The following is a 15503-nucleotide window of genomic DNA, read 5'->3' on the forward strand; positions in this document are numbered from 1 at the left end:
TTCCAAGAATATCATGCATTGGGGATCTCACCCAGGAAAGCAATAAACCTTTCCATCTTTTATTTCACTCACATAACAGCAGCTGCAGGGTAAATTTGCAACCTTGTGTGCCATTACAAGATTTAAGGGCCAAATTGTCTGGTCTATTGCACCTGCATCTCTCCAGTTAAAATAATCCTTTTTCTTTGGACTTACATCACCAGCGAGACAGAAAGAATCCCAGTGACCAGCATCTCACCTAACATACAAGCAGCAACTATATTTTACTTTTAGACAAGCAGGAAAAATGATATCTGCTCAGACAAACATTATATACAGCCAATAGAAATTTATATCATCAGGGTTTAAGACGTGCTGCAGAATGTGGCTGTTCAAAATGGCTCTTTGGGTTTGCTTTCCAGGCCAATTTGCTTTCTGGACCATAGCACAGTGGTAGAGCATCTGCATTGAGTGCAGAAGGTTCCAAGTTCAACCGCTGGCTTCTCCAAGTAAGGTAAAGGTAAAGGACCCCTGGATGGTTAAGTCCAGTCAAAGGTGCCTATGGGGTTGCAGCGCTCATCTCTCTTCAGGCCGAGGGAGCAGACCTTTGTTCGCAGACAGCTTTCCGGGTCATGTGGCCAGTAGAACTAAACTGCTTCTGGTGCAGTGGGACACTGTGACAGAAACCAGAGAGCACGGAAATGCCGTTTACCTTCCCGCCACAGTGGTACCTATTTATCTATTTGCACTGGCATGCTTTCGAACTGCTAGGTTGGCAGGAGCTGGGACTGAGCAACAGGAGCTCACCCCATTGTGGGGATTCAAACCGCTGACCTTCAGATCAGCAAGCGCAAGAGGCTCAGTGGTTTAGACCGCAGCGCCACCCATGCCTCTTAGGCTTCTTCAAGTAGCACCTCCATGTCCATTGCTGGAAATCAAGGAGAGTGTAGCCAATACTGAGTTCAGTGGACAAATATTAGGCAGCTTCCTATATCCCATCATTTTACAGAGTTTTGCTGGAGCTGAGTTCTTGTTAATAATGACACAGGAACACAGAAAGCTGAATTAACTGCTTAAAAGCCTCAGGCTGCACAGGATCACATGAAAGACCGTTTTTGTATGCCACTTAAAAATCCTCAGAATAACAATGGATTTATATTGTTTGCCAATACATGGGTCTACAGAGTCTACAGGGTCTATTGTTTGCCAATACATGGGTCTATAGAGGCAGTTTTGGGGTGGCATGCCCAGTGTGGTCACACTGGGCACCACACTGCAGAGGTCACCAAAACAATGCTGCAGAACAGAGTGAGAGATGCAGGGGGTGCCAAATTTTTGTGTTGCAAGGGAACTGTTGAAAGTCCACCATTGGATCTAGAGGACTGACTCAGCATGACTCTTCTTATACTCTTCCATAGGCACCAGCTCAAAGGGGCCAAGGCGTCTTCAGCCCCCCCACCAAAAAATCATATTTGAGGGGACTGTGCCCCCCCCCAAAGATGAGTGGCATTGCCCCTGCAAGAGAGTGCTAGGAACACAGCTGCCGCCCGGCACTCGCTCGTGCTATTCAGCTCCCCTCCCTCTCTGACCCATCAGAGCTCTGTTGGGGCTTGTGGATCCCCACCAGGGGATTCTTTAGCATATGCGCCACTGGGGTGCAAAGATCCGCCCAGTGGCCCCCAAATTTAGTTTAAAAGGGTAAAGGACAGTTAAGTCCAGTCGCGAATGACTCTGGGGTTGCGGCGTTCATCTCACTTTACAGGTTGAGGGTGCCGATGTTTGTCTGCAGACAGCTTCCAGGTCATGTGGCCAGCATGACTAAGCCGCTTCTGGTGAAACCAGAGCAGCACACGGAAACGCCGTTTACCTTCCCGCCGGAGCGGTACCTATTTATCTACTAGTACTTGACGTGCTTTCAAACTGCTAGGTTGGCAGGAGCAGGGACCAAGCAATGGGAGCTCACCCTGTCGCGGGGATTCGAACTGCTGACCTTCTGATCAGCAAGCCCTAGGCTCAGTGGTTAGACCACAGCGCCACCCGTATTCCCAAATTAATTTTTATTATGCTTATGTCAGACACCACACTTATGCCTTATCTCTTGTCTACGAAAGAAGGGAGGAAAAAGAAACAAACTTTTTTATTTCCTCATTTAGCGCTGCCGTTGTGAATGACAAGCTGGTAAATCAGCACACAAAATCGATAGTCCTTTAGTGAAACAGTAGGTATACATTTCAGTAATACCTAGGTATATAGGTATTTTGTGTTTCTAGCTTGATCAAAATTATTTATTATTTCATAACAGGTAGTCAAGAGCTTAGGCGGCTTCAGCGGTGGGTGCCTGGCACCCCCCAGAATTCAGCGCCCGGGTGCCCCGCACCCCTCGCACTCCTAGGTAAAAACGGCCCTGGTCCCCACCAAGGAGGGAAGAGAGCTGTGTGCACCAACTGGCTCACAGTCGCAGCTCTTGTAATGCTCTGTGCATGTGCACCCTTCCTTCTCCCCAAGCCCTTAATAAGCTTTTCTCTTCCACAAACAATTTAACACAGTGAGTGCTAGTTATGCATACACATACACAGGGTTTAATTGTTTGTTTTGTTTTTCGTAGTATGTTGCTTTAATTAGCTGTCTGTTTGAAATGCTGTTTGCACATCTAAAGTTTTAAATTGTGTATTTATATCTTGTATATGTTATTTACATTTTGAGGTGGGGCCTCACACAGAAATGCGCGGAATAGCCATTGGCCGGCCGGCTGGTGGGGGCAGTTGCTCTCCACTGGCATCTTGCAGGTGCGGGTGGCTGACAGGGTCATGAGAAGGCAGCTTTGGAAGGGGGCAGTGATGGCCGTTGTTGCTGCTGCTGCTGCCTCTGCCTCCCTTCCCCTCCTCAGCCCCAAACCACAGGGCTTTCCACACCTGCCAGTCCTGAGGGAGACCTTGGTGCGTGACCCACCACCTCCACCAGTAGGAAGTGGAGTGTGAGGGCCTCCCTCTCCTCCTCCTCCTTTTCCTGGCCCATGACAGAGGTCGAGAGTGAGAGAGGAGGAGCTGTCGGCCACCACCTTCAGCTCTGCCCCCCGGCTCTCCCAAAATGCATCATGACACTGCGCATCACGCATGGCATCAGCCCCCTCAGTCTTTGCAGAAGTTGGTGCCTCTGTACTCTTGTGTTATTGATGAGTGGCCTGTAGAGAAATCCATTCTGGTTTGATGTGACATCTCAGAAGCATAGAAAATCAACTGTTTAATTCCAAATCTAGGGATAATGAGAATTATAAAAGCCTCCCTATGTTTGTTTCTGTTCCATCACAGTCCAGAGTGTTCCTCCCAGTTGCTCATCTAGATTTAAATGTCAACAAGTGCTTGCTAAAGATATGCTCAAAGTCAAAAGTCTTTCTCTCCCCCCCCCACAAAAAAGCTCTCTTTCTTTTCAATAGCAAATAGCATAAATCTTAAGCAAGCAAATCTTAAGCAAGCATCACCAATCTTCCTACACCCTGTTTTCTGTTTTGTAATTAACTTCCAGATGTGTGTGGCATGGTTAGCGCCCCACACCACATGGTATAGGAACAAAGGAAGTGACACACTTTGATGTCCTACCTAAATATTTGAAAACCAAGAGCATTGTGATCATGATGCACTCCTCACGAATGTGACAGCCCCAGGCAAACATCAAGGAAGAGGTATTATAATGCAACGTGACAAAATAATTGGAGCTGTGAACAGCTCTTTGTCTACACCTGACAGCTGGGGAAAGTTAGAGGTCTTCTTCTGCTCTAACTTGCTAACAGGGCATTATTCCATATTGCAACAACATGGGAAACATGTGGGCAGCCAGACTGGCCTATGTGGGTACACCAGAGGGAGAGGAAAGAGACAAAGCTCAGAATGGGGCAAAGATAGCAATATAGGAAGCTGTCTTATACCAAGTCTGACTTTTCATCCCTCTTGCTCAGTACTGGCAGTAGATCTTCAGGGTTTCAGACAGGAGTCTCTCCCAGCCCTACCTGGAGATGCCTGGGGTTGAAACTAGGACCTTCTCCATGCAAGGCAGATGCTCTAACATTGGCCTGGAGTCCTCTACTTAAACATGAATGCAGGAAGCTGCCTCTTACCTAGTCACACCATGAACTACCTGGCTCCGTATTTTTGGCAGTGGCTCACCAGGGTTTCAAGCACTGATCTCTGAGGTTTACCTGAATATGCTGGGGATTGAACCCATCTGCAAGGCAGATGGTGCAGCTAGGTACAAACCTAAGATGATCCTAGAGGTACCAAGCTAAAGTCCCATCTAGTCTAATCAGATGCCTATGGGAAGCCCACAAGCAGCAGCTGAGCGCAATAGTCTTTTACGGTACATTCAAATATCTCCATATCACCTCTTTGTGACTATTTCTTTCTCCTTTAAACCTTGCTGAGAATCACAAGTGGGGAAAGTCTTGACAACTCCCATCACCAGCAGTCAGCGTGACCAATAGCCAAGCATAATGAGAGTTGAAGTCCAGCAACGTGAAGAGCCACAGATTCCCCATCCCTGATGGGGACCAGTTACCTGCCTGTGTCCCTGTCAGGTCCAAGCAGGATCATAGATACAGGCAGTAGGAGTTCAACAATATCCAGAGAGCACCACATTGGCCGACCCTGCATTAGAGCGCCAGCATTTTCTAATAATGGGCTTTATATCCCACAGTTTGGGAAATGAAAGCAGTAATAACTCAAGAGGGAGACAAAAAGGAGTGCTGATCAATGATAAACACACTCAAGATGTTTGGAGTGTGTGAACAAAATATTCGGCTTATGAAAGAAGAACGAGATGAGACAAAGATCTTAAGAGGGACTTGCCTTAAGCAGAGGAGGGGGTCATGTAGCTGGCTTTATACAAAAGAAATAGACAAAATGAAGGATGGGGAGGGAGAGGAGGGAGGGAGGCAGATCAGTGAGGAAGACAGCTCTGTTTTTATAAAACTGCTTTGGATAAGAAGATGAGACAAAGATGAGCAAAGGGCAGAAACACAGAGTGAGGAATCGAAGAGAGGAGGCAAAATGAATCTAAGAGTATCTGAAAGCAAGGGAGTGGATAGCCAGACCAAAACCAGAACAGAGGGTAAGTGACGACGGGCTGAGTTTCCATTGCAATTCATGTTTCTGTTATTATTCAATATGAGCTAGGACAGGGGTCACCAAGTTTTTTGGGCCAGTGGGCACATTTAGAATTTTGAGAAACAGGATTTTTCGAATGTTTAAGAATTTTTAAGGTGTACCTCTTGGGAATTATATCGACTGACATTCCTGCCACTAGAAAAAAAGTTTTCTTATATGCAACCGCTGCGCCTAGAATGATTATAGCAAAAAAAAAGGAAGGGTGAAAAAACTCCCTCAATAAGAGAATGAAATATAAGATTTTGTGAATATATAGATTCAGCAAGACTTACAGCCAGTGGTAAGAGGCCAGTCAGACCAAAAACTGATAGAGGAGAGGACTTACGTGAAGGAATACATCAAAAAACATTGTTCTGGTATTAATATATCGATATGCAATGAATGAAACTTATAGAGTAAAAAATTAAGAAGAAATGGGTATAAGAGGAGATAGTCAAAAATAATATTGATAACACAGCGAAAAGAAGAAAAGAAACAAAGGAAGTCACATATAGGTGGAGGGAAGTCAAAATTTATGTCTGTATGTTTACTTTGTATGTTTGTTTTCTTTTTTTGTAATCTAAGTTGAGAGGTGTACGTATCAATGTATAATAAGTTTGTTTAGTGTTCTAGTTTGTGTTTGTAAGTATTGCATTTATCAATGAAAATTTAATAATAATAATAAAAAATATATTTTTAAGAATCTTTAGTTGCTGTTCAAAAACATTACAAAAACACCAATTTTCCCATAAATTTATTGCGTTGATTTGATTGACTGAGCGCAAGCCAACAAAATGAATTTCAATAGGGACAAATGTAAGGTTCTGCACTTAGACCGGAAGAACCAGATGCACAAATATAGGATGGGGGACATCATTACTAGCAGTACATGTGAAAAGGATCTAGGGGTCTTGGTGGACCACAAACTTAACAAGAGTCAACAGTGTGATGCAGCAGCAAAAAAAGCTAACACTATTCTAGGCTGCATCAACATAAGTATAGTGTCCAGATCAAGGGAAGTAATAGTACCACTCTATGCTGCCTTGGTCAGACCACACCTGGAATACTGTGTCCAATTCTGGGCATCACAGTTTAAGAAGGATGTTGACAAGCTGGAGCATGTACAGAGGAGGGCAACCAAGATGATCAAGGGTCTGGATCAAGCCTTATGAGGAGTGTTTGAAGGAGCTGGGGGAGGACGTATGTGACACAAGGTTGCAGGTCCCACTTGTCTACTCTGACTGAACTCAGCAGAACTCATTCAATCATCCTGCTCCATGAGGGTTTTTTTTTTGAGATTTGGACCAGAGCAAAACAAGCACCGCTGGCCACTCTCCAAGGAGGGGATCATTATTTTCCCATGGAGAATCTTAGATGGGAAGCTCAGCTTTGCCACTAAACCATGGAAATCCTTTCATTTTAAGATACGATTAAACCCCATTCTATCTGTTGTGAGCCGCAAGCTTCTGTTTCTATTGCACCTTTGCAGAGAAAAACATTTAAATCAGCACCTAAAATGTTCCTCTGCATTCCAAGCCCTGGTGTTTGCTATACAATTGAATGCTATAATATATATTGATTTTAGTTTGGTTCCCGCTGTGAAATGTTTAATGTCGCTCTTTGAGAGATGAATTTTTAGATGTATGGGTTTCTACTGAGTTGATCCAGACACAGACACACACTTATATTCGCAACTGAGGAAAACGGAAAGGATAAGTAAGCAAAGAATATCATGATGATTAATTGTCACATTAGCATTCTGCCACTGAAAATATGCTTTTCCCCATACACACTGCTTGTTGCTAGGGCTCTGATCACAGCTTCAGAACTGCATTATTAAAAAATGTGCATCCATGGTAGTGATACCTAATTTAAGAGGGATTATGCTGTACCAGAGCGAGGGGACCAAATATCTACAATTAAATGCCAGCATCACATAATTTTCAAGAATAAAGCCCCTGCCAATGTGTGAGATGCTTTGTCATTCCAGAGACACAGGTACAATAAGGTGATCTGATCACAACTTGCATGCATAATGCAGAGGTTTGCCCATCTCTAAGACTTCTCACCAAAAGGATGTCCTAAGCAAGGTTGTGCTCTCTCCACGAGGCATGGCTGTGACAGCAGCTACTAAAATGTTGTGGGGCTTCTTGCTGTCAGATTCTGGTGACAGCCTTAAAGCAAAATACAGTGGTACCTCGGGTTAATTACTTAATTCGTTCCGGAGGTCCGTTCTTAACCTGAAACTGTTCTTAACCTAAAGCACCACTTTAGCTAATGGGGCCTCCTGCTGCCGCCACACTGCCGGAGCACGATTTCTGTTCTTATCCTGAAGCAAAGTTCTTAACCTGAAGCACTATTTCTGGGTTAGCGGAGTCTGTAACCTGAAGCGTATGTAACCTGAAGCGTATGTAACCTGAGGTACCACTGTACTAAGAAGCCCATCTTCTGAAGCATAGCTGTGTTTCTATTTGCAAAAGGCCTAAGGAAGTTGTTGACATCTGTCTGTCTTGAAGGACAATGGAGTGCGCCTCTGGAGGTGAAGGCATACCGCTGCGTTAGCTGCACCCAAGTGACCTCCCTGGGGCACAAGCCTGGGCAGTGTGTATGAAGGTCCTGGGCTGCCCAGATGCCAAGACCCTCCCCCTCCAAAGGAAAGCAGAGCAATACGCTTAGCACCAGCTTGGTTGCAGGAGTTGCTGAATGTGGGCATACAAGGCACCATCCAACTGCCTTAGGGACTTCATTCCTTAGCCTTTTCCTTTCCTGAAGATGCCTTGCAAGGCAGCAGGTATGGATTGCTCCTCAGGGTTTACTCCCGAACCCTTTCTCATGAGTAAGTAGAGCTGCAAGGCAATGGAGGTTTAGGATCAGAGTTTTCCTTCTCCTAGATGGGCTCCCTTCCCAGTTTGATAAGCCTCATCTGGTATGATACTCCTTTAATGCACAATGCAGGTGCAGGCCTCAGTAGAAAGCAACTTCCTGCGTTCCTATGCATGTACATGGCAATTTCCTGTACAATATTCATACGGTTCTTTAAATGCTGCCTAGTTATTAATAGCTCGTTTACCCCAAAGTAAAGCTTGGAGCTCTTATTGAGAACAGCACATTCTGAAAGATCAGCTCGTCACTTAAAAGTGATTTAAAGGTGATAGGACTAGGTGAAGAAATTTAACACATTAGTTTCCATTCACAGCAAACCATTTTGATGACCTTTCATGAAGCTCAGCATTGATGCAGTATAAATTAGCCTCTCTTCATTTCCTTAAAAAAAAAAGTTAACTGGCATGTATGTCTGGTAACTTCCTTCCCAGCTCAGCTTTTCTGAATGCTTTTAAAATATAAAAGGTGTTTTTTGTTCAAAGAGACGGGGAGGATAATGATTTCTGCTATATTTATTTTCCCTCAGGGAAGTGTTATATTTGAATAGAATAGGGGCTTTCTTGTATTATTATTTTTAAAAATCAGCTAGCAAATCGAAGACACCAGAAATTGTCAAACATTGCCATTTTGCTCCTAATGCAATTTTTTAAGAAGAATAATATTAAAAGAGAGAATGAAAAAGCTGATATGGATCAGTCCAAAACTTTCAGAAGTTCCGGTGTCTGCTGTAGCAAAGTCTGTAGAACAGGCGGGCAGGGGAACCTTTTTCCAAGAGTCATGTTTCCTTGTGGGCTACATTATGTGGACCACACCCCAATGGTGGGCAGGGCCAGTGACAAAAATGGGTGGAGCAACAAATGCAATGTTCACCTTTGTAAGTAGGCTACCATCCTCTTTGTCCTTCTTCCGAGCAAGCAAGGACAGTTCAGGGACTGCACTGGGAAAAACATTTGGGGTGTGAAGCAAGAAGGGTGTGGGCCTGGAGAGAATCCCTGAAGTTCACCACCACAGCTGTAGAAAAGCCCTATACCAGGTGCGCAGCCTGGGAGTCATTTTGGACATGCAGCTGTCCATGGAGGCGCAGGTCAATTTTGTGTCCAGGACAGCTGTTTACCAACTACATCTGGTACGCAGGCTGAGACCCTACCTGCCCGCAGACTGTCTTGCCAGAGTGGTGCATGCTCAAGTTATCTCCCGCTTGGACTACTGCAATGTGCTCTATGTGGGGCTACCTTTGAAGGTGACCCGGAAACTACAACTAATCCAGAATGCGGCAGCTAGACTGGTGACTGGGAGCGGCTGCTGAGACCACATAACAGTGGTCTCAAAAGACCTGCATTGGCTCCCAGTATGTCTCCTGTATTTACTCCTTTCTCCCTTATTAGAACATTTGCGATTTGTAAGATAAATATTTCAGTTCATCATCCATCCACATTAAGGATTGCTTTGTCCTTTACTTGAAGACTTGGAACAACCCAGTTTAAGTCTTTTGCATTTGAAACGAAACCAACTTTCAAAGAGTCATCATTTTAAAAAGAGAAGAAAAGAAAAGTGATTCCATTGTGCTAAAATTATTTATAGCTCTCTTAACTTTCGCCAATGCATCTACTGGAGTTAATAAGCCTATGGTTCATTCTTTCATGTGCCTTCAGCACGGGGTTGGAGAAAACAATAACAATGCAATTTAAAATAAGGTCTAAGTCACTGTGATACAGGAATAAATTGGGACAGACCTGACACAGGAGCACAAGAAGCTGCCTCATAGGTCTCTCCAGTGCATTTTTCTGGGGGAATGCAGGGGTGCACATACCTCTAAACATTTTGAGAATCTAAGTTTGGCTTCACTGAGGGGCAGTATTTCAATATGAGTAGGAAAATGAGAGTGCCCCTAAACATTTTTTTAGAAGAAAAAAGCACTGAGTCTCTCCCAGCCACTGGCGGAGGAAGAGGAGTGCAAGGGGAGCAGCACAATCCCCAGGGTGCCATTGCAGCTGCCCCCCGCCCGCGCTGGGTGCCCCACCCCCACAGGTGGTGTGCCCCGCCCCCAGGACACTCACCAGCCCCGCCCCTGCCTGCTCTCTGCCACTGCTCCCAGCCCTACCTGGAGGTGCCTAAAGTTGGACCAGGGATCTTCGGCATACAAGGCAGATGTTCCGCCACTGAGCTATGAGCCTTTATTTAAATAGGAATACTGTGGTACCTCGGGTTAAGTACTTAATTCGTTCCGGAGGTCGGTTCTTAACCTGAAACTGTTCTTAACCTGAAGCACCACTTTAGCTAATGGGGCCTCCTGCTGCTGCCATGCCGCCGGAGCACGATTTCTGTTCTCATCCTGAAGCAAAGTTCTTAACCTGAGGTACTATTTCTGGGTTAGCGGAGTCTGTAACCTGAAGCATATGTAACCCGAGGTACCACTGTATAGGAAGTTGCTTTATGCCAAGTCTATACAATCTACCTCAGTATTGTTCACACTAACTTGCAGTAGGGTTTCAGACAGGGAACGTTCTCAACCCTAGCAAAGCAGATGCTTTCACCACTGGATTGTAGCCCTCCCCACAGTCACTGGCGGAGGAAGAGGAGGGGGGGAGCGCACCACCTCTGGCAATGCAATCCCAGTGGGGTGCCATCACGGCTGCCCCTCGCCCACGCTGGGCACCACACCCTATGGGCGGCACACCACTCCCACGCCTGCTCTCTGCCCCCTGGTGCTGGAACATGAAGCTCCACCACTGCCCACAGTTCCCACATGGGTCCTCTTCTATTTTTGATCTCTTTCTCACCTGATGGACAGATTTCAATGCTCTTTCTTAACCCCTCCCCGCTTCCCCACACAAGTGAAAAGGGGGTAAGCTCCCTTGACACCAGTGATTGACAGAAGGGAGACCAGGGCCTGCTGGAAGACCTCTGGATGATTTGTAGTAGATCAACAAAGATTTATTATGCTCAATTATTTATCAACGGCAAAAACAAAGCTACTTTCTTCTTCCCTCAAAATAGACTTCTGAAATAAACAGACCAGTGTGAAAGGTCTGCAAGGTCAGTTTTTGAAAGAAAGCACACACAACACCCCGCCCCCACCCCCGGGGTTTAGCTTGTTTTCAAATGTGCCACAATCCTTTTATCAAAGTGTGTGTCCTGTGAAATGCAACAGGAAGGGAAACAGGAAAGAGTGTCAATATTCCAACTTCCTCCTTCAGCTGTATGCATTTTTCAACTGAGGGAAAAGGTGATTGCCCTCACAACCTCATAACCAAGAGGGCAGTGATGGGAGGCTCCCAACCTTTTGGGCACTGTGTCCATTGGAATCATGTTGGTCACGGCCCCCAATCTAGGGTTTCCCTGGAACTGGCGAAAAGCCAAGGAGCCCAGCTTAGCAATCTAGGCAAATGATTATGAAGGTGTTCTGCAATAGCAGTGCTAATCCCTCTTTCCCTGTACTTTTTTCTCTGCAATTGCTCAACAGGACTAAGGTATGTGACTAGTCCTCATGCAAGGATTCCACTTGATTGGGGGGGCGGGTATTGCACAGTTGCCTTGGAATGATCCTTCTGGTTTGATTCGTGTTAAGAAGTTGCTCCATTCATTTACCAACCACTGGAAAGTTGCATCTATTACTTTGCCCAGTTACTATCATTCTAAATTATATGCCATGTTTAACGCAACAAGTACTTCAATGTGCCTAATGCAGATATAAAAACTCTATAGAAAATGAAATCCCTGAAAAAGAACAGTAAAACTATGAGTTCTCCAGATGGAATCCATTGTTCGGCAAGCTGAGCTGATCTTTACAAATTGCAAATATGGGGAAAAGTCTCCCCAAAGACTGGTTATTATTTTCTAATCGTAGGGGGGAAAGACTGGCTATTATTTTCTAATGATAGGGGGAAAGACTGTCCTGATTCATCTTACCTCCCAAATAGCTTATCACAATGTAGCAGCTTGGAGAAGTCAAAAAACCCAATTATTTACTAAGGAAAGGAATAAAAAAATCTCACTTGGAAAGGCCAGCATCACTGATGCACAAAAAATGCTGGATTAATTCCAGGTTCTGTTGCTGTGGACTTATTAAACTTTTAAAAGATGTGGCCTGGGATGAGTTTTACATGCAGATAGGTGTGTATTAACCTGAGTTTTAGACTGCAGTCCTGTGGTCCCAGGGGCAGAGAGTGAGATTTGTGGGTAAAGCAAGAATGCATCCTCTTTGCAGCCATAGAAACTTCTATGGATTTTCCTTATCTGATGAAAAAGAGGTGTTTAGGGGAAATCTCATGGCGAATCGGTGGAAGCTTGGAATCCATCCGCTCTCCCAATAACATTCCCCTGAGATGGGAGGAGGAAGCACAGAAGCCCTAGCTAGGGATGGGGAGAAATTCTATTTTCTTTGAATCTTAATGAGAAACTACCCAATTTGCACTTTCCGAACCAATATGTGAAGGAGAGCACAATCATCCTCTGGAATTTGTACTTCACTGAAATTTGCAATGCAGTTCTCAAGCCAAGCAAATTGTACAAAGTTGCATATATTGGTGAAAGTAGCATGCAAAGATGTGCTGTGTTAGGGGACATTGCTTGCAGCTGTCAACATGCCCAGGGGACTAGAGGGATGTGTCTCTGCCTAATTTTCCCCGAATTTCACCTGCCCATACTTTGGTGAATCTGATTGCTGATCTTCTGTTCTATTTAATGAATATGACATTTTCTACCATTTCTTTGCCTATGGAGCCTCCTTCCTGGGTGTAGGGGGCAAAGCTTGTTTCACAAATCGCCTCCCAATTCCCCATGAGTTTCCATAGGGATGAGTCCCATTCTGAGCCAGGAGGAAGTTTCCAGGGACTTGGACCCAATTCACAATGGGATATAGATTTCAAAACTGGGGTTCATATTGTGAACAGTCCAGTCCCCTCACTGAAAAGTGTTACGACTCTTCCTGAGCAGCAGGCTCCCTCGCTGCCTTGTCATTGCAATTATAACACAGACCTCCTGTTCCAGCCACTGCAAACAGAAGAGCTACAAGCATCCTTCAAGGCAGAATCTCTCGACAAACATTGAATTGCTTCTTGGCAAACTTTGCAACTGACAGTATCTCCAAGCAGATCTTTTCTACACCACAAAACGTGTAAGTGGTCAAATACCATTTGTTGGCAGAACGGCTCTGAGGTCAATAGAGATAGCAGAGGGATATGTTTGACCATCGGGGACTTAATTTAGTTCATTATCCTGCACAATTTGCTGATACCTCTCTTCCATAATTACATGACTCTTCCCAACACTCTGAATGAGCATCATTGAAGCTGTCTGTGGAGCTGCTGTAAACTCTTAGCTATAATTATCCTGTTATTCAAAGCCCTTGTTTTCCCATTATCCTAAGAGTGAAGTCTGAACCACTGGAAATCTCCTAGAGTGGTTCATCTAAGCACATAAATTGGATACTGTCTCTGTGCTGGTTTACACATGCATATTCAGCACTTGTTGACAGCTGGATTGAATAAAGGATCAAGCAATAAAGAAGGACCAAATCACAGTCTTAGAACACCTGTTTTGGAGGCAGAAGACCTTAGGCTCAATGCCTGGCATACCCAGATAGGACCACAATAGACCTTTGTCTAAACCCTGGAGTACCTTTTCCAGCCTGTGCCAATCATGGGCGGTGCACCTATGGCCCTATGGATGAAGTTGGACTCTCATCAGTCCCAGCTAGCATGGCCAATGGACAGGGGAGATGGGAGTTGCAGCCGAACAGCATATGAAGGCCCCACAGTTTTTCCATCCCTGATCTATAACAAGAATACATTGTAGAAACAAGGGAGAAGAATTATAACTACTGGTTCCTCATCCCTGGTGTGAACAGAACTGATCAAGATGGACCAATGGTCTGACTTTATATGAGGCATCTTCCTGTTAATGACTGAGCCATCTCATGTCAATCACTAAGTATGCAAGCAGAATCATCAAATCACCTCTGATGAAATGTTCTTTCCCTTGATGGCATCTCACCAGCTTCTCTCCATCATCTCTGCCACCAGCCATTTATGTAAATAGAAGAAGAACAAGAAGAGGAGGAGGAGGAGTTTAGACACCACTGAATTTATTTCATATATGTATATGTATGTATGTATGTATGTATGTATGTAAATGAAAGAGAGAGAAAGAGAAGGTGGTAGTTCAGCATGATTTGCTTATAGGAGTTGTACTTTGAGCTAGTGCTGAGACCAATTACAGACCTCATGTTGAAATATATTATTATGTCCAAATACTCATTATTGGATTGGCGCTTACACATGCACATACAAACACTTCTGTCATACAAATTAAGTTGTCCAAGAGTTCGAACTCTCTGAGACCAACCTACAAACATCATGCAACAAATTAAAGCAGAAACACAGTGGAAACTATCTTTGGTTTAGGACCAATGGCCTGGCTCTGTATAAAGCAGCTTCCTGTATTCCTGTGAAACTCTCTTTCCTGGCAGAACAATCACAAGGAAGGTAGGGTTGCGCTTTATAGTGGCAGCAAGCGGAACCTGCAACAACCACAAAATTGCAATATGGAGTTCCACTGTTCAGGATTTCGATCATGCCCTTCCCTCTCCCCGCTCCAAATTTCCATTCTGCCTTCCCAACAATTTCCCCTTGTTAAACTACTCTGGGAATTACAACTCTTTGTGGGGAACAGGGGCCTCCTAGCAACTGTCAACACCCTTAACAAATGAAACTTCCCAAAACTCCTTGGGGAGAAGTCATGACTGTTAATGGGAATCACAAATGGGCAGAATGCTGTTGCACTCGGGTCTGGCTTGCAGGCATCTGGTGATGCAAGTGGTTGGCCATTGTGAGAAACACGGGATTGTGAGAAACACAGGCCTTTGGCCCAATCCAACCTATGTCTCTTCATGGGACCAGTTAGAGGAGAAAGCACTGAGTTAGGATAGACCTAACTCAATATAAGATGCTTAAAAATATGGCTGAGTAATTTTCTTTTGAATTCTTCTCTGATCTACTGTGGAGATGTAAAATGGTTACCATGGTACAATACTGTACAAAGCAGTGAAATTACAACATTTAAGATTGCCTTTAAGAACAAGAACATTTGGTTCCTGCACTCTTGACAATGCTGTGTTGAATTTAATGGAGTTATATAACCTGCAGATTATGGAATCAACTGTGAAAGTGTTTGGCTCACAATTTTCTGAAGAAGTGGACTCATCATTTGAAAGGGCCAGTGCTTTTACTCAGGATTACTAGAACAGATTGAGAGGGACTCGAGAAATTGACCTGTTAAGGAGGTAGGCTCTTGAAAAAAAGATATTGATATTGGTTAGGCCAACACTATTGCTGCATAAAACACAGCATTCTTCTTGCGGATGAGTCATTCTTCAGTCTATTTTAGGACCATATCAGTTTTGCATGTGTTTACTCAAAAATCTGTTTCGACTTCTTTCTGCATTAATCTGTGTTTGTTTGTTTGTTTGTTTGATTGATTGATTGATTGATTGATAAATATATATAC

This window comes from Podarcis pityusensis (genome assembly GCF_964106645.2).
Source record: "Podarcis pityusensis genome assembly, chromosome: 16".
Taxonomy (NCBI): Eukaryota; Metazoa; Chordata; class Lepidosauria; order Squamata; family Lacertidae; genus Podarcis; species Podarcis pityusensis.